Source organism: Bos taurus, chromosome 9 (assembly GCF_002263795.3).
Source record: "Bos taurus isolate L1 Dominette 01449 registration number 42190680 breed Hereford chromosome 9, ARS-UCD2.0, whole genome shotgun sequence".
Taxonomy (NCBI): domain Eukaryota; kingdom Metazoa; phylum Chordata; class Mammalia; order Artiodactyla; family Bovidae; genus Bos; species Bos taurus.
Window position 1 is genome coordinate 28,486,633 of NC_037336.1, and position 18,775 is coordinate 28,505,407.

An 18,775-nucleotide genomic window follows, 5' to 3' on the forward strand; every position below is an offset into this window, starting at 1 on the left:
ACTACTAACAAGCATACAATGCAGTGGTAGTTCAAGAAGTTTTGCAGAGACAAGCGCCTTGAAGATGAGGAGCACAGTGGCCGGCTATCGGAAGTTGACAGCGAACAACTGAGAGGATCATCGAAACTGATCATCTTACAACTATAGGAGAAATTACCCAAGAACTCAACATCGTCCATTCTATAGTCATTTGGCATTTGAAGCAAATTGGAAAGATGAAAAATTTGGATAAGTGGTGCCTCATGAACTAAATGCAAATCAAAAAAGCCATCTTGTTGGCTTTTCTTGTCACTTCTTATTCTATGCAACAACAACAAAACCATTTCTCAATCGGATTGTGACTTGTGATGAAAAGTGGATTTTATATGACAACCAGCAATGGCCAGCTCAGTGGTTGGAATGAGAAGGAGTTCCAAAGCACTTCTCAGAGTCAAACTTGCACTCAAAAAAGGTCATGGTCACTGTTTGGTGGTCTGCTGCCAGTCTGGTCCACTACAGCTTTCTGAAAACTGGTAAAACCGTTACATCTGAGAGGTGTACTCAGCAAATTGATGAGATGCCCTGAAAACTGCCAGTATTGCAGAAATGCAACTGCAGGTTGCATTAGTCAACAGAAAGGGCCCAGTTCTCCATGACAATGCCTGACCACGCATTGCAGAACCAACGCTCCAAAAGCTGAACAAACTGAGCTATGAAATTTTGCCTCATCTACCATATTTACCTGACCTCTTGCCACCAAACTACCACTTCTTCAAGCATCTCAACAACTTTTTGCAGGGAAAGCTCTTCCACAACTAGCCAGAAGCAGAAAATGCTTTCCAAAAGTTTGTTGAATCCCAAAGCACAAATTTTTATGCGGCAAGAACAAACAAACTTATTTCTTATTGGTAAACATGTGTTGATTGTAATGGTTCCTAATTTGATTAATAAAGATGTCTTTGAGCCTAGTCATAATGATTTAAAATTCACGGTCTGAAGCTGCATTTACTTTTCCTCAACCTAGTCTAAACATTATCTTTGAATGTTAGTGATATAAAATTAAAATAAAATAGGATATTAATTAATTTATTGCTTATTTCCAAAACAACTTGTTAAAACCATTATTATGATTACATTATTTTTGTTAAGTCATAGGAATGACTTAACAAATGCTAGCACCCATTGATTTATTGAAGAGTAAGCCTACATTTGAAATTGTTAAGAAAATGCCAGAATGTCACAAATTTTCTGCTCCTCATATTAATTTACCATTTGGAAATAGCTAATATCCTGCGGTGGAGATAGTAATATTAATACATAGCATAATATTGTTTGAAGAGAATTTCTAGAATATTGAGAGATATAGTGAATGATCAAAGTGAAAATAATAGACATAAAGAGAAGGAGAATACACCCTAATTATAGATATTACTAATAAAGACATCTAAACAATTGGGTTTCCCTGTGGTTCAGCTGGTAAAGAATCCTCCTGCAATGCAGGAGACCTGGGTTCCATCTCTGGATTGGGAAGATCCCCTTGAGAAGGGAAATGCTACCCACTCCAGTATTCTGGCCTGGAGAATTCCATGGGCTGTCCATGGGATTGCTAAGAGTCAGATACGACTGAGTGACTTTCACTTCCCAAACAATTGGAATCAGATATGTAATGAACTAAATGACAATTGAGAAAAACTTTCTGTATGCTAAAAAATCATGCATGTTCAGTTGCTCAGTCGTGTCTGACTCTTTGCGACGCCTTGGACCGTAGCCCGCCAGGCTCCCTCTGTCCATGGGATTTTTCAGGCAAGAGTACTGGAATGGGTTTCCACTTCCTGCACCAGGAAGTCTCCCTAACCCAGGGTTCAAACCCGTGTAGTTAAAAAATAGGTACCAATATATAGATCAAAATGCCTCATTATTTGACATAATTAGTGAAAGTAGAACACAAGCTCTCTAATTCTAGCAATATTTTTGAATCAAATATAATTCAAATAAGAATACATAAATATAAGGGGAAATCCAATATTCAATCAGATATTCATAAATCATTAGAAGAAATATGGCTGACCATAGTTTTTCATTGGAGCCTTTAGAAACCAAATAAATATAGAGCTGCTGCTGCTAAGTCGCTTCAGTCGTGTCCTACTCTGTGCGACCCCATAGATGGCAGCCAACCAGGCTCCTGCGTCCCTGGGATTCTCCAGGCAAGAACACTGGAGTGGGTTGCCATTTCCTGCTCCAATGCGTGAAAGTGAAAAGTGAAAGTCAAGTTGCTTGGTCATGTCAGACTCTTTGCGACCCCATGGACTGCAGCCCACCAGGCTCCTCCGCCCATGGGATTTTCCAGGCAAGAGTACTGGAGTGGGGTTGATACAGAAACTTTTTTTAAGTGGTGGCTCAATTTTTTTCATCATATTGTGAACATAGAAGAGATTTTCTCTTTGAAAATTAGTAAGCACTCATTTTCATTATACCATCCTCATGTGCTACTTGTCTGTAGGAAGAGAATATATTAGACATTGGATTTGAGAACTCAATTTACTCTACACTTAAATTTCTCCTGCAAAGCCATAAAATCTGATTGCATATATCAGTCATGATAGCCTAGCTGACTTGTGTCTGCCGAGAGACAAGATCAAGGTCTGCTGTCAAACTGTTTCCAAATCCCCATCATCAGAGTCTGGTTTCTGAATAATAACCAGCACTTTTCTGTTTTGTTGGTGAAAGCTAGTTGATGTACAGTATTATGTTAGTTTCTGGCGTGCCACATAGTGATTTGGCACTCACATAAATTATGAAATGATCACACAATAACTTCAAACAAAACGTTATTTTTGATCCATAAAAAGTTACTAAAATAATATCCTTATGCTGTGTATTACATCCTCATGGCTTCTCTTTTTTATAAGTGGAGATTTTTACCTCTTAATCCACTTCACCTGTTTCTCCCCTCCCACTACCCTCTGGCAACCACTGTTTGTTCTCCGTACCAACAAGTCTGTTTTCACATCGTTTTGTCAGCTGGTTTGTTTTGTATTTTAGATTCCACATATAAGTGAGATCACATGGTGTCTGCCTTTGTCTGACTTATTTACCATAATGTCTTCTAGATCCATCTGTCTTGTCACAATGGCAAGGTTTCATTTTTTATGACTAATATTCCAACCCATAGGAAAGATACATACACACACACACACACACACACACACACACACACACACACACGCACACGTCCCTTCCTTGAGGCTGAGGATCCTGAATGTTGAAAGAGACAATGTGTTCAGTTTAAGAAACTATGTTCAAAATTGCATTGTTTTGACTTAAAAATCAAGGGAAGGCATGCAATTTTTATCAAAAAGGAGATAGGTCATAAAATACTGAAGTAATTCTTCAGTTTGGGATCTTCAGCATCCTTCAGGAGAGAATAATCCTTCTGTCTCTTTAAACATCTTTTCAAAATGTTAACAGGTCAGAATTGAGTTAAAATTTATAAATTTTTCAGAAAGGATTGAATCACAGTTACATGCAGTCTTTCCATTTAGAAACCATAGGTTTTAGCTCCATTTATTAAAAACTGTGGTACTTCTTTCAGCAATGTGTTTGTCTTCCATGTATAAGTTTACACTCCCAGTCTCTTCAAGATAGTCTTTGGCTGTAAAAATAATTAAAAACAAAATGAAGCAAAACTCCATAACCTAGGGATTGTCACCTTTAATCTTATATCTGTTCACAACCAGCATTTAGATAAATTAATAAAATAATCTTCTGCTGCCCTACATGAAAAACCTATTAAGAGAAGATTTTCTTGTTTTGACTACTGTCTAGGTTCAAAACACAGGATTTCTTATACTAGCTATCTATATATCTATCCTTAGGTAAATTATCTAACCCCTTTAACATTTGTATCTTTGTCTGGAAATGATGCTGTTATACTGGGTCATCAATTTAGGTTTCTTCTTTCTCTAATGCCCTAGAATTCTTCAGTACTTCTACATTATGTTAGTCCATTTTCAAGTTCAGCTTTATGGAAACTCTATCTGAGAAGTTAAGAGAACTTTGACCTACTTATGTTATCAGTCACCTTGTAGGAGCCTCATATGTCATATCTTATGCACTCACCCAGATGCACCCAGTCAGTATTTAGCAACACCCAGAGGCATTCAGGATTCTAATTCAGAGAAAATAAAACAATTCTATTGATGCAAAATTTTTTAAAAGTCTTTATTGAATTTGTTACAATACTGCCTCTGTTTTATGTTTTGGCTTTTTGTTCAAGAGGTATGTGGGATCTTGGCCCCCTGACCAGGGATCAAACCCACACCCCGTACATTGAAAGGCGAAGTCTCAACCACTGGACCACTAGGGAAGTCCCTGATGTAAAAATTTGAGATTAAAAACATAATCTTTTTAGGAAGATGGAGTTGGGGAAAAGAGAAAGAACTAAATAGCTATGTTTGAATTTGTCAAGTAAACAATTCTAAGTTTAACCTGGAAATCTCATAAAATTCTCTTCAACATGAGTTTTACTAAAAATTTGATTGTTTACTTAATGAGGAGCTGTATACTAGTCATTGGCAAAAGCTTTCATTTTAAATTGTTGTAGTGATACATGTCGGAGAGGGCAATGGCACCCCACTCCAGTACTCTTGCCTGGAAAATCGCATGGATGGAGGAGCCTGGTGGGCTGCAGTCCATGGGGTTGCTAAGAGTTGGACACGACTGAGCGACTTCACTTTCACTTTTCACTTTCATGCATTGGAGAAGGAAATGGCAACCCACTCCAGTGTTCTTGCCTGGAGAATCCCAGGGACGGGGGAGCCTGATGGGCTGCCGTCTATGGGTCGCACAGAGTCGGACACGACTGAAGCGACTTAGCAGCAGCAGCAGCAGTGATACATGTGCTGTTTTCTTTCAGGTATTTATGGCTGATAAAATAGCCCTAGTCAACATAAAAGGAAATGCTCAGCAAAGACTCGTTTTAATTGTACAAATCAATTTTGAAACAAGGAGTACATTGCAGAAGCCACACTTACAGATTTATCTCTCAAATTTTTTCATTTTTTCATTTCTAGCATTTTGTAGCTTTATTATATCCATTTTGGTCAGTATAGCAATATACTTCAATCAGTTCAGTTCAGTCACTCAGTCGTGTACAACCCTTTGCAACTCCATGGACGGCAGCACACCAGACTTCCTTGTCCATCACCAACTCCCGGAGTTTACTCAAACTCATGTCCATCGAATCGGTGATGCCATCCAACCATCTCATCCTCTGTCATCCCCTTCTCCTCCTGTCTTCAATCTTTTGCAGTATCAGGGTCTTTTCCAATAAGTCAATTCTTTGGATCAGATGGCCAAAGCATCAGAGTTTCAGCTTCAGCATCAGTCCTTCCAATGAATATTCAGGACTGATCTCCTTTAGGATGGACTGGTTGGATCTCCTTGCAGGCCAAGCGACTCTCAAGAGTCTTCTCCAACACCACAGTTCAAAAGCACCAATTCTTCAGTGCTCAGCTTTCTTTATAGTCCACTTCCCACAATCATAGGTGACTACTGGAAAAACCATAGCTTTGACTAGACAGACCTTTGTTAGCAAAGCAATGTCTCATTTTAATATGCTGTCTAGGTTTCTCATAGCTTTTCTTCCAAGGAGCAAGCTTCTTTTAATTTCATGGCTGCAGTCACCATCTGCAGTGATTTTGGAGCCCAAGAAACAAAAGTTTGTCACTGTTTCCATTGTTTCCCCATCTGTTTGCCATGAAGTGATGGGACTTGATGCCATGATCATAGTTTTCTGAATGTTGAGTTTTAAGCCAGCTTTTCACTCTCCTCTTTCACTTTCCTCAAGAGGCCCTTTTGTTCCTCCTCACTTTCTGCCATAAGGGTGGTATCATCTGCGTATCTGAAGTTACTGATATTTCTCCCGGCAATCTTGATCCCAGTTTGTGCTTCATCCAGTCTGGCATTTTGCATGATATACTCTGCATAAAAGTTAAATAAGCAGGGTGACAATATACAGCCTTGACATACTCCTTTCCTAATTTGGAACCAGTGTATTGTTCCATATCCAGTTCTAACCATTGCTTCTTGACTTGCATACAGATTTTTCAGGAGGCAAGTAAGGTGGTCTGGTATTCCCATCTCTTTAAGAATTTTCCACAGTTTATTGTGATCCACATAAAGGCTTTGGTGTAATCAATAAAACAGAAGTAGATGTTTTTCTGGAACTCTTTTTCTTTTTTGATGATCCAGTGGATGTTGGCAATCTGATCTCTGGTTCCTCTGCCTTTTCTAAATCCAGCTTGAACATCAGGAAGTTTACGGTTCACGTATTGTTGAAGCCTGGCTTGGAGAATTTTGAGCATTACTTTACTAGCATGTGAGATGAGTGCAATTGCGCGGTAGTTTGAGCATTCTTTGGCATTGCCTTTTTTGGGACTGGAATGAAAACTGACCTTTTCCAGTCCTGTGGCCACTGCTGAGTTTTCCAAATTTGCTGGCATATTGAGTGCAGCATCATCTTTTAGGATTTGAAATAGATCAACTGGACTCCCATCACCTCCACTATCTTTGTTCATAGTGATACTACAATAAAGTAATTTTATTTAATTTAAACAACCAGACAAAGAAGCCCAGAACAAAGAAACTTGCTAGGAATAAAGAGGGACATTTTATAAACAAGAAAAAGCAATTACTCAACTACTGTTTCTTGCAAAAAGGCATAAGTGAACATTTTAGAGAAAGAAAAATATTCTCCATGTTGATTGGTTTGTTGGATACTTGGATGTGTATGTTTATCAAAACTATCGAACCATACACTTCAAATGGACACATTTGCTGCATGTAAACTATAGGTCATGAGTGCATGCTTAGCCACTAAGTTGTGTCTGACTTTTTGTGACCCCATGGACTGTAACCCACCAGCCTCCTCTGTCCATGGGATTTTCCAGGCAAGAATACTGGAGTGGGTTGTCATTTCCTTCTCCAGGGGATATTCCTGACCCAGGGATTGAATCTGCATCTCCTGCATTGGCAGGTGGATTCTTTACCATTGAGTCATCTGGGAATAAAATTAAAAGAGAAAAAAAACAACATTTGCCAAATGAACCATAAGTAGTCTAGAGTTGTATTATAGCATAGTGATTTAGGATATTTGCTCTTTGGCCAGACTGCTAGGGGCTAAATACTGCCTCTACTCCTTACCATATGTAAAATTAAAGGGAACTTTTCTGCACCTCAGTTCATCTTTAAAACTCTCATTGTCATAGTTAAATCATGGTTGTGAGGATTAAATGAGTGAATACAAATTAAATGCTTAGAATAGTGTCACACTGAGAACTCAATAGCTATTGCCGGATGTGTATCCTTTGCTTAACCTGATTAACAGTAGATGCTTCTGACAATTTATAACATGACTTTAATATATCAAAAGGAGATAGCTAAAAGGAGGAGGAGAAGAAATTAGTAATAGCACTTTATTGCAAATCAGTTTTTAAACTAGGAATTAATTAGAATTGGTTTGCTTGTCTAGATTTTTAGTTTGAGCAGTGACAAATGCCTTTCTGTAATTGATTTGCATAGTTGGCATACACCCTGCGGGGAAAGAAGGCAGCCAAATACAATTGAGAATTGTTGCCAAGAACGCTTGTAACTTGATTTGGAAATTCTTAGGAGGAACCTCTGGGCTTTCTTTACACACAGGAGGTACTTAATGAGTACATTTGAATAAATTAATGAATGAGAGAGCGTGGGACTCGTTTTGAGTTTGTGACACTAGTGATCCTGCTTTATAACTCTTCAAAAGAAAAACTCAAGAAGAGAACAAAATATATGTTGGTCACAAAGGGCCTTGTTTCTTTAAGAAATTTCTTGAAGTACTGTGTAGCTCTACTATTTCCACTATAAGATTTAGAAGTAGCCCTGCTAATTGCTGTCCTAATGAGCAATGATCTCTAAATAATTTTTATCTTGCATCTCATCGATAAAATGTTTATCCACCTCATATTTGTGCATTTATTTATTCATAACTTATATACATTTAACTACCATGGTAACATAGCATGCATAACTCATATAAAATATAAACTGAAGAGAATGAGATGAAGACAAAATAAATAATATTTTTATATATGATATTGCTAATTGTAAATGACTCCATATTACTGTTAACTACTATTTCAAGGCCAAATATACACTTAGGTTTGAGTATTACTTTCAATAATAATGGCCATAAATGCACATTTCAAGTGGTCTTCTTGTAATTGTGAACTTTCTTTTCATTTTTTGTTAAAACTGTTTATATGCTCCCAGTTTATACCCTAGAATGTGACTGATAAGAACTTCCACTAGGAGTCAGGAAACACATACCAGCACTCACTTTTTGCTGTTAAATTGTATGCTGTTAGCATTGTTTTAAATCTTCATTTTCTTAGACATATTTTCAATCTTTTTGCCTCATTTCATAATGCTTAGTTTAAATAAAACTGGATAACATGATTTATGAATTCTCTTGGTTGGGTCCATGTACAATACAGTATATCATGGAACTGAAATGGGATGAAAAATGAGGGACTCGCTGTCAAGCAGTCTTCCTCGGGACGTGGCATGACAAGTGACTGATACGTGCCTCAGTAAAGGACTAATGCCAATCTATCTATCTATTCATATATGTCTAGTAAAGATTAATTTAGATCTAATTTTACATAAAATTAAATACGAATGAGGGCATTAATATTTTCTTCTGGCTCCTTTATAGATCACCTTGCTGACTCACTGGGATTCCTGTAGCCTCCTTGAGCAACCTGTCCGGAAAGAAGAGAAACCTCAGGGGTACTGGGTATGAATTTGCAGCCCAGACCTGTATGTAATAATGTATGTCTTTGTTCTTCTGTAACTGAACTTGACTAATAACTTACTTCCCATTTTGACCTAAAAGAAGAAAACTTTATGTGCTCACTTTTTTGCAAACTTAGTAAAATTTGTGATTATTGAGACATTTTAGATTTTTCTCCAGATCAGTTCAAAGATCCCCTCCTCCTTCTCCATGAAGTTTCATCTAAGATCCAAAGACAGATGAAAGGACAAAGCGCCAGGGCCCAGGAAGGAAGTGGCTGTCATGATGGTACCACAGGACCCAGTCCTCAGTCATCTTCTTTGGACAATGGTGACACTCACCCTGCTGAGATTTCCTGTCCTGTCTCACATGAGAGAAAGGGCAGCATCAAGAAAGATTACAAGATTCTGACTGGAGCAACTTATTGAATTGTAATTCCATTTAGTGCATTTTAAAAATCTAGGGGAAAAGTGGTTTATAAGGGGTAAATCAGCATTTCTCATTGGAAATGATAAGTGTAAGATGTCTATTATGTATCCAAGGCAGATACCAAGCAGACTTTTGAATATGGCATTCTAGAGCTCAGAAGAGAGATTTTTCCAATAAAATGTACATTTTGGAGCCACCAAAAGCACATAATTGATCTTTAAAGTCATGGGACTGGATTAGGTCATCAAACTCTTAAGTTTCAAGGAGTGAATGTGGACAGCACAGAGAAGCAATTCAATGACTGAGCCTTAAGGACTTTCTGTTAATAAATCAGGAAAAGTAGAAGATTCCAGACAAGGAAGCTTAAAACAAAGTGGCTAGTGAGGTGGGAGGCAAACAAGGATAGTTTTATGTATCAGAAGGCAAAGGAAGAAGAATTTCAAGGGGAGTGACTGATTAATTTTGTCAAATATAAATGAGAAATTGGGAGAGATGAAGACAGAGCTGATCTTCAGATTGGGTCACATGGAGGCCATTGATATTTCTGATAGGAGTGATGAGAATGGGTTCCAGAAAAGCTAAGAGAAGAACTGGAAGAGTGAGTATAGAGAAGCCTTTTGAAAAGTTTTTCAAGAAGAACTCATAATTTGGGGAAGTGGCTGGAAGTTTATGTCAAGTCATGCAAACTTTATTTTCTGACTGCACCAAGCAGCATGCAGGATCTTAATTCCCAGACCAGGGAATAAACCTGTATTCCCTGCAGTGGAAACATACAGAGTCCGACCACGGGACCACCAGGGAATTTCTCAGTTTTTTTGGATAATGACAGGTATTACAGCATGTTGGTATGCTAGTGTTACTGGAGGAGGGCATGGCAACCCACTCCAGTATTCTTGCCTGGAGAATCCCCATGGACAGAGGAGCCTGGCGGGCTGCAGTCCATGGGGTCGCAAGGAGTCCGACAGGACTGAAGCGGCTGACACACATGCACGCTAATGAAAATAGTGCAGTACATAGGGAATGATGACCAGAGAGGCTTGTACATCAGGGACAGTAAGGCTATACTAATGATTGTCCCTTGAGGCAGTCAGTGGCTACCCTCATTACAGCCTTCACGGAGAAGGTGCCATTACCTGTGATAGTCAAACGTGGGAGTGGCGGGGAGCAGCAGTGGTCTCGAGGCTCTGCAGCCTGCCAGAGAGCCTGCCAGGGGCAAAGTCAAAGTTTGACATTGTACAAAGCACAAAACTTTGTACAAAGTGACATTACACACCAAAGTGCAATAGGGTAATATATTTTGTACTGTTTAGCCATGGTGTTTTTCACCCTGGTCATGCTCTTTTATCCCATTATTCTTTCCAACCAGACTTCGAGGCACCTCTTATTACCACTGAAGAACAGGGAAGGAGACAGGCGAAAAGCAAGTTTTGAAAGCTAACACTTTTGAGTTGAAAGAGTCTGACCTTATGAATTATTTGAAGTTCTCGTGTAAAACTAAGAAAAAGGGTATACTTTCAAGAGATAAATCCGTGAGGAGGTAGAAGGGTCTGAGAACTACAGGGCAGTGAAGGAGTTGCCTTAAGAGTAGCGATATTTCTTCCAATGAAACGAAGTGCAAGGCGGGATGGTCAGCATGTGGGCGCTGGACGCAGAAAACTTGTAGATCTGATTTGAGAAAAAGAGGAAATACTGGCCTGGTAGTCTTCTATGAAATACAATACATTCATCAGCCGAGAAGTTTAAATGAGATGAAATTATCTAGAATTGACAGATTAGGTAAAAATCACTTTGTGGAACTTCTATTTGAAACCAAATTTGACTATAAAAAATAAAATTGCATTTCTTATGCAACAGGGTCTTGTGGAATAAAATGCTACCTACTATAGAAGAAGCCTGTCTATAATAAATGCAAATCACCACGGAACCATATCATCTTGAGGTGACAGATGGGAGAGAACTGGCAGACTCCGAAGTCAACGCCAATTTCAGATAAACTGCTGGACAGTGATGCAACTGAGTGTGAGCAGACTACTGAATGCTTTGCATTTTCTGGGTAGATGCAGGAGAAGCTATATCAGGAAGGAAACAGATGTCAACAGAGCCTTCTAAACTGCCACAGAGATTCAATTCTCTGAATCCCTGGAGAACACCTAGGAAGGAGTGAAAATTTTAGTTAGAGCCCATTCTTTAGGCTCTGAATTTCTTTTCAAAGCTGTGTACAAACACCTAGCAAGTCACCTTGCAGAGCTGTCATCAAGTAGCAGCCAGGCCACAGATCGTACTTTGGAAGAAGGCTTTAGACTCTCTGGTAAAATCAGAGACAACCACTTATTCCTGTAGAGAGATTATTTCAGATAGCTGTTAAACGTGACATCTGAAGAAAGCGTTTTTCTCTTTCTTTGCCTTTGTGAAAATAGCATTTTGTTCTTAGCCAAGACCCCTAAAAAGAGACCATGGCTAAAACAACAGGGACCGTGCAGGCTTAGGTGGACTCAACAAATATAGAGAGGCCCCTGACTCTGTGCAGCCAAAGTTTAGCCTATGTTTTCTCGAACTGTTGATGGCAAAAGACTAGGCCATCACCATGAGGGGGGAATAGATATGGCTAGGGCTTTGTTTGTTGTCGGTAAACTCTAAGAGCCATGAAGTTTGGTCTGTTGGGCAAAACTATTCCAATTCATGCCTTCTGTCCTGGCATAATTGTTAATAGTGTGCCCTTTCAAAGGTGTCAGAAGCTTAGACAAAGGATACAAGGCACCAGGTCTCTAAGCAAAGCCAACTCTTTACCTTTTATGCAAGAGCTTTCACCAGAGCTTATTCTATGTGTGTGTGTGTATATATACATATATATATATATATATATTTGGCTATGCCATGGCCTCCCTGATAGCTCAGTTGGTAAAGAATCTGCCTGCATTACAGGAGACCCTGGTTCAATTCCTGGGTCAGGAAGATCCCCTGGAGAAGGGATAGGCTACCCACTCCAGTATTCTTGGGCTTCCTTTGTGGCTCAGCTGGTTAAGAATCCACCTGCAATGCAGGAGACCTGGGTTCGATCCCTGGGTTGGGAAGATCCCCTGGAGAAGGAAAAGGCTACCCACTCCAGTATTCAGGCCTGGAGAATTCCATGGACTATATAGGCCATGGGGTCGCAAAGAGTCGGACAAGCCTGAGCAACTTTCATATCTTCATTGCAGCTTGTGGAATCTTTTTTTGTGGCATGCAAACTCTTAGTTGCCGCATGTGCAATCTAGTTCCCTGACCAGGGGTCGAACCTGTGCTCCCTGCATTGGGAGGGGGCAGTGTTAGCCACTGGACCATCAACGAAGTCCCCGGAGCTTATTTTTGAAGAACAGCTTCAACCTGTATTATGGCCAATGTCCCCGGAGAAGAGCAAGAAAGGATGGCAGAAGTTTAGGCCAGCACTTGAAAGAGGAAAAGTCCTTTAAAATGCCTGACAATTCTACTCAAGGGTGTTGCCTGTGATTCTCACTTACTTAGGCTTAACCCTGGAGTTAGGGGAGGAAATGTCGCCCAGAGAAGCACAGGCTGTATTGTGTGATGAAGAAGTTACTGTTCTTGTGAAATAGATTCTCTATAGGAAACTGGTCCTCGCTCTTTTGGAGACTGCCAGCAAGGACAATCGTACCTCCAGGAAAAGTCAGGTTTTTCCCAGAACACAAAGACTTATACAGACAAGATATATTTTGCAATGTAAATCATTGATTCTTTGTTTTTGGTCCTTTGCCTTCTAGAATCACATTATTAAATTACTTTGCTAGTCAGCTAAGCCTCTGGGGAGGAGCTGTGCCCACAGAGAAAAGGAGGGGGAGGATATCAGGGTGGCAAACTGGGGAGGGGCAGTGGATTTTCAGATACAGAAGTCAGAACATTTGGGTACAGGGACCCAAGGGCATTACAACGGGTCTCGAGGAAAGCCTGATGAAATAAGAGCCAGCCCTCCAGCTCAGATCTCAGAAGGTCCAAAGGAAGTTAAGACTACCTGGGCTGGGGAAAAGGATGGGAGAAGAGAAAGAAGGAAGATGATCAGGAAATACCTGGGCTGGGGAAAAGGCTGGGAGAAGAGAAAGAAGGAAGACGAGCAGGAAACCAGAGAGCTTGGGAGCTTGCGAGTCCCTGCTAAGGCCCAGAGTCCTCCACCGCCTTTCTTTCCCGAGCTGAGTTCTGAGATGGAACACAGGACAGAAATCTTCGACTATATGGTTGGAGGGACCTGAGAGATGAAGAGTCTGTGCCTTGATTCTTAGATGGAGTGAGAGGAGGCAGAAGCTTTGTTGAGTTCCCTTCTTACCTTCCAGCATCCCTGAGCATTAAATAAAAGTGGCCGTTTGCATTATCTAACACATGTCTGATACAGAACCTTCCTGAGCTAAATGTGCTGAAAAGAGGTGCAAAAAAATAGCTAAGTGTGAAGGGAAACCAGAAAAGCCTGTAGACAGGATGGGGCAGTAACCTGAGTAACTTTAAAGGAACAAGACTTCTCAGCAAAGATGCCAGCAAGCAAGCACAGATGGTGAAAACCAAGGACAAAATGCATGGCCACCTCCCTTGTCCCCTATGACCCGTCACCACTTGGGATCAACAGCAAGGATGAGGGCAGAGGTAGTAATAATAGTAGCAAGCTATTATTATTATAGTTTTCTATTGTATTAATAGTTATTTTTACTATAGGGCTTTCTATAGGCCAAGCACTATTTGATGTAGTTTACCTATATTAACACATCTACATGAAGTAGGTAGCCATTCCCTTCTCCCGGGGATCTTCCCAACCCAGGAATTGAACCCAGCTCTCCTGCATTGCAGGCAGATTCTTTACCGACTGAGCTACCAGAGAGGCCCCAGCTTACATATATTAACGTATTTAATTCTCACAACAACCCTATGATGTAGGTGCTGCTATAAAACCTGTTTTACAGACACACAGAGTTTAAGAATAAAAATCCTGAATTAATTTAGATTAAGTAGAAATTACTGACATCAGTTTCATGATCTCTTCTAGTCTATGATCAAAGAAAATATTTAAGGACATATATATTCATGTGCGTTTATGTGTGTATAAATATAACTAAATTTTCACACCAAGAGTTTTAAAAATATTTTTATTGGTTTATTTGGCTGTGCCAGGCCTTTGTTTCTGTGTGTGGAATCTTCTAGTAATAGCATGCAAGTTCTTAGACGTGACATGCAGGATCTAGCTTCCCTATCAGAGATCGAACCCAGGGTCCCTGCGTCGGGAGTTCAGTCTTAGCCACTGGACCAGCAGAGACGTCCCCACACAAAGATTTAAACTCACTACATGGATGCCCAGTGTGAACTTTTAATGAGATGATGTGTATAACAGATAACTGAGCAACAAAGTAACAGCATATTTAGCACTAAAACGCAGAAAAACTCAGAGTAATTTAAGCAATCCTGAAGGACAGGAAAAACTCCACAGCATAAACCTAGTCTTTCAACTTCTCCTCATTATCTCATTTATCAGCTACCTCCTGACTTCATGTTTCTCTTTTCATGGGCCTTCTGTCATTCCAATGCTGCTCTTAACAACACCTTAAATTCTTTTTATGACATCCAGGTTTAGACCAAGTTTCTTGTCTTCTCTGTCCATCCTGACTTTAACATTACTGGATCCCAGAGGAAGAGGAAAGATGGAGGCTCCCATGCACTAAATATAGGTCCTGTCTCCCTGCCTTGACAGATACATCTTCACAATGACTCCCTGCCCTGACAAGTATACCTTCATAATCCAAAGACATATGTTACTATATGAGTTCATAAGGATGAAAATTAGCAAAATAATGAAGACAAAAGAATTTTTGTTACTGCACATCTGATTGCACTGTTAATGAGCTATCTCAATGGATGGATGACTAATAATGAAAAGCAAAATTCATAAATTATACAATTATTCAAAATGAATTGTCTTATCTTCATTTAAACAAAATAACTGTATTGCAATTAACAAGATTTTTCACTTATTTTATGTTCTATTGGCAGCAGTTATTCTAGATGATTAAAAGACAGTGTGTACTTATATTCAAAGTGTACAAAGATAGAATATACTTTTTTAAAAGTAAAGCAAAATTACATAAAAACAAGGTCCTACTGTATAGCAAAGGGAAGTATATTCAATAGTCTATGAAAAATTACCATGGAAAATAATATGAAAAAGAATTTACATGTGTAACTGAATCACTTTGCTGTATAGCAGAAATTAAGACAATATGATAAGTTGACTATACTTCAATAAAATTTAAAAAAAAATTTTTTTAAGATACCACCATGTTTCTGTAGATTCCAGTAGTTCTAACACCCTAATTTCATAGAACTCTATTGGATTGCAAACATATCCAAGGCAAAAAAAAAAAAGGAAATTAAAATCAATGCAAAAAAATAAAATTAAAAGTATTTCTATGTTTTCAAAGAACTTTCCTTCTGAAACATCCAATATAACCTATTAAAATTATAAAGCAAATAAAATTTAAAATTAATGAATATTAAACTTATTAAAATTAATGAATACTAATATCATTTGGACTTCCCATTTGGTGCTAGTGGTAAAGAACTTGCTTGCCAATGCAGGAGATGTAAGAGACCCAGGTTCCATCCCTGGATTGGGAAGCTCTCCCCTGGAGAAGGAAATGGCAACCCATTCCAATATTCTTGGCCTGGAGACTCCCATGGACAGCTGGTGGGCTATAGTCCATAGGGTCGCATAGAGTCAGACACAAGTGAAGTGACTTAACATGCATGCATGCAATTTTATTTAATTATTAAAATTTATATAATTCTCATGATATATGTTAATACATTTAAAACCACTCATAATTCTAGCATTCAAGTTTTATCTAGTTGAACTGGTTTCGCAATTTGCATGACATCTACAAGTAATATAAATCACTTAATACTCTAAAATGTTCCTCTGCCATCATGTGCAACTGCTGTGAATGCTATAATTGATGATTAATACTGAAAACTCAAATTGAAATATGAAAAGAAGCAAGAATCAAAATGTCTGGTATTATGGAAAATTGTAATTCAAGACTCCACTGCATTCTTATTGCTTGTGAGAAAGGATGCAAGTTAATTATGTCTTTTATCTTAGCTCAGTGATTTTCCTGCTTTAATCTTCACTGTACTCAAACCATTATTTGACCATAACAAGGAAATAGCCCACAAACATTCATGGCAATTAAGCATAGTTGACTTTAGTTTCAAGATTATGGGCTAGAAGAAAGGATGTATAAGGAGGTTGTATGATGTTAGTCATGTGAGCTAATATTGAAGGTTACAAGTCATGTTACTCCATGAGAGGAAATATGTAGGGTGACAAGTCATACTACCCCATCTGGGAGCACCAGATCCCCAGAAACAGAGATGTATTTCTTTTCCCTAACTAACACAAAAATGTTCACACATACACAGATGTAGAGAAAAAATTAACCATCATTTACCTTCGACTTTATCACCATGGTTATATGTTCTTTAACAAATGTGAGCAGTATCATAAATTATTTTTAAAATTTAAGAAAATAAGGTATTTGCCTTTTTGTTGATTTGCTCCCCAGTGTAGGTACCAAATTATTCTTCAGTTGAATTTTGCAGAGTTCAGATGGGGCTGACCCTCTCTTCCTTGCCACAGTGGAGAAAACAAGAGTCAGTCATGGCCAGTCCAAGTACCCTCTCTCTATAGCTAAAAGGTTCAGTATGGAACATGTCTCAGGTCGGATGGACCAAAGTATCCCAGAAATTATTCACTGGACCTGTTGAGAAACAGCAGTCTCTTTCCCCTGAGGAATGTTTAAGCTAGGAGTCAGGAGTGTGGGATCATCAATGGCCATCTTACCAGTCACATGTCTGGTCCTAGAATGGAAAATCAGTCAGCCAAAAGCAAGTAACACCTAAAGAGAGGGTCAGAGCCCTTTGACTTGCTTGAGCTCCTAGCTACAACTGAGAATAAACCAAACACACACAGAGAGCCAGAAGTGTAGTCAGAGCCCAACAGCATTACTGAAGGCTCTGGACCCACATTTTAACAGGTTGGCTACACTTCTGGACTCACAGTTATATGAATCAATAAGTTATTTTTGCTTAAATTCAGACTGTCTGCATCTTGCAGACACTGATGAATACTTTGTTAATCTTAATCTTAATCCTTCGTTAATCTTATTAAATCACAGTTAAGATGATTAAGTATGGGTCATATAACAGGTGAGTCTAGATACTACCTAGACACGGCAAACAGCAGGTGGAGGAGGTCTGTCCTCAGGGGTGGTATGAGTGATGCAAATCGCAACATCATAAAAAGTGTGCATGACAGACACTCTCCCAGCTAGTTAGTAGTAGTGAGTTACCTGTGAAGCAAAGGTTAATTGGTTTAGTATCCTCAAATAATAGACATTTAAGAGTTCATTAGAGGTTTGAAAATAGTGAAGGTACAAGGGATGAATGACATCGCATGACATGAAGAAGAAAGTCACCATTTCACTTTTTTCTTTTTGGCTGTACTACAGGTTTGTAGATCTTAGTTCCTCAGCCAGGGATTGAACTCATGCCCCCACACTACAAGCAGAGAGTCCTAACCACTTAACCATCAGGGAATTTCCAAAAGTCACCATTTCAGAACCTATATCTCTGCTGCCAGCACCTTCTTATTGGTTCACACTTTCCAGAGAACTCAAAATCCTGAACTTGTGAGACAAGTAGCAGTATTCCAATTATCTTATTTTAAGAAATATAGTAGATATTTAAAGAAATAGCAATCTTCATGAAAAATAATCTTTATGAAAAATTAAAAAATGGAATACTTGGGAAAATCCATTTTAATTTACCAATCTCTGTGAGCATTAGCCCATATATAAGAAATATTACAATTGATTAAGATTTTGATTAAGTATTTTATTTTAATTATTAGGTATTTTAATTTAAATATTAATTAAATTTAATTAAGTATTAAAATTGATATAAGATTGAATACAGCTTTTTTCCTTTAAATTTTGAAATGTGCTTGACTACAAACAAACAAATTTAGAATAATGCATCATTAAATTTTAAAATCTTGATAATCATTGCCTAACCAATGACATAATACCAACAATAAAGTTGATTTAGTTCATTACTGAAGAGAAACTGAAAAATAGTAATGTGATTACATTAAAATGTCTTTTGACAGTATATTAGACATCAAGATTTAAGTCTTTTCACTGCTTTAAAGGAAATAAGGATTTCTAGAAGAAAAAGGGGGCTTCCCAGGTGGCGCTAGTGGTAAAGAATCCACCTGCCAATGCAGGAGACATGAGGCTTGGGTTCAATACCTGGGTGGGGAAAATCCCCTGGAGAAGGAAATGGCAACCCATTCCAGTATTCTTGCCTGGAGAATCCCATGGACAGAGGAGCCTGGCGGGCTACAGTCCACGGGGTCGCAAAGTCGGACATGACCGAGAGACTGAGAACACAAGACTTACTGATAATTAAAATGTGTGGCTATCCTGCTCAACTAAAACAAAATGACCT

The 18,775-nt window shown here is 38.7% G+C and overlaps 1 long non-coding RNA gene across 4 annotated transcripts in view; it reads left to right on the forward strand.

The window, feature by feature from the left end:
• LOC101909028 (uncharacterized) overlaps nt 1-18,775 on the forward strand; it is a 42,660-nt gene that overhangs the window by 15,904 nt on the left and 7,981 nt on the right. For 2 of the 4 annotated variants that reach the window (XR_009495981.1, XR_009495983.1), the window contains one exon: nt 8,735-11,261. This is a non-coding gene — a long non-coding RNA (uncharacterized lncRNA). Of the gene's footprint in view, nt 1-8,734; nt 11,262-18,775 lie in introns of those variants that run through there. The other 2 variants (XR_003036296.2, XR_009495982.1) reach the window with 2 other exon arrangements.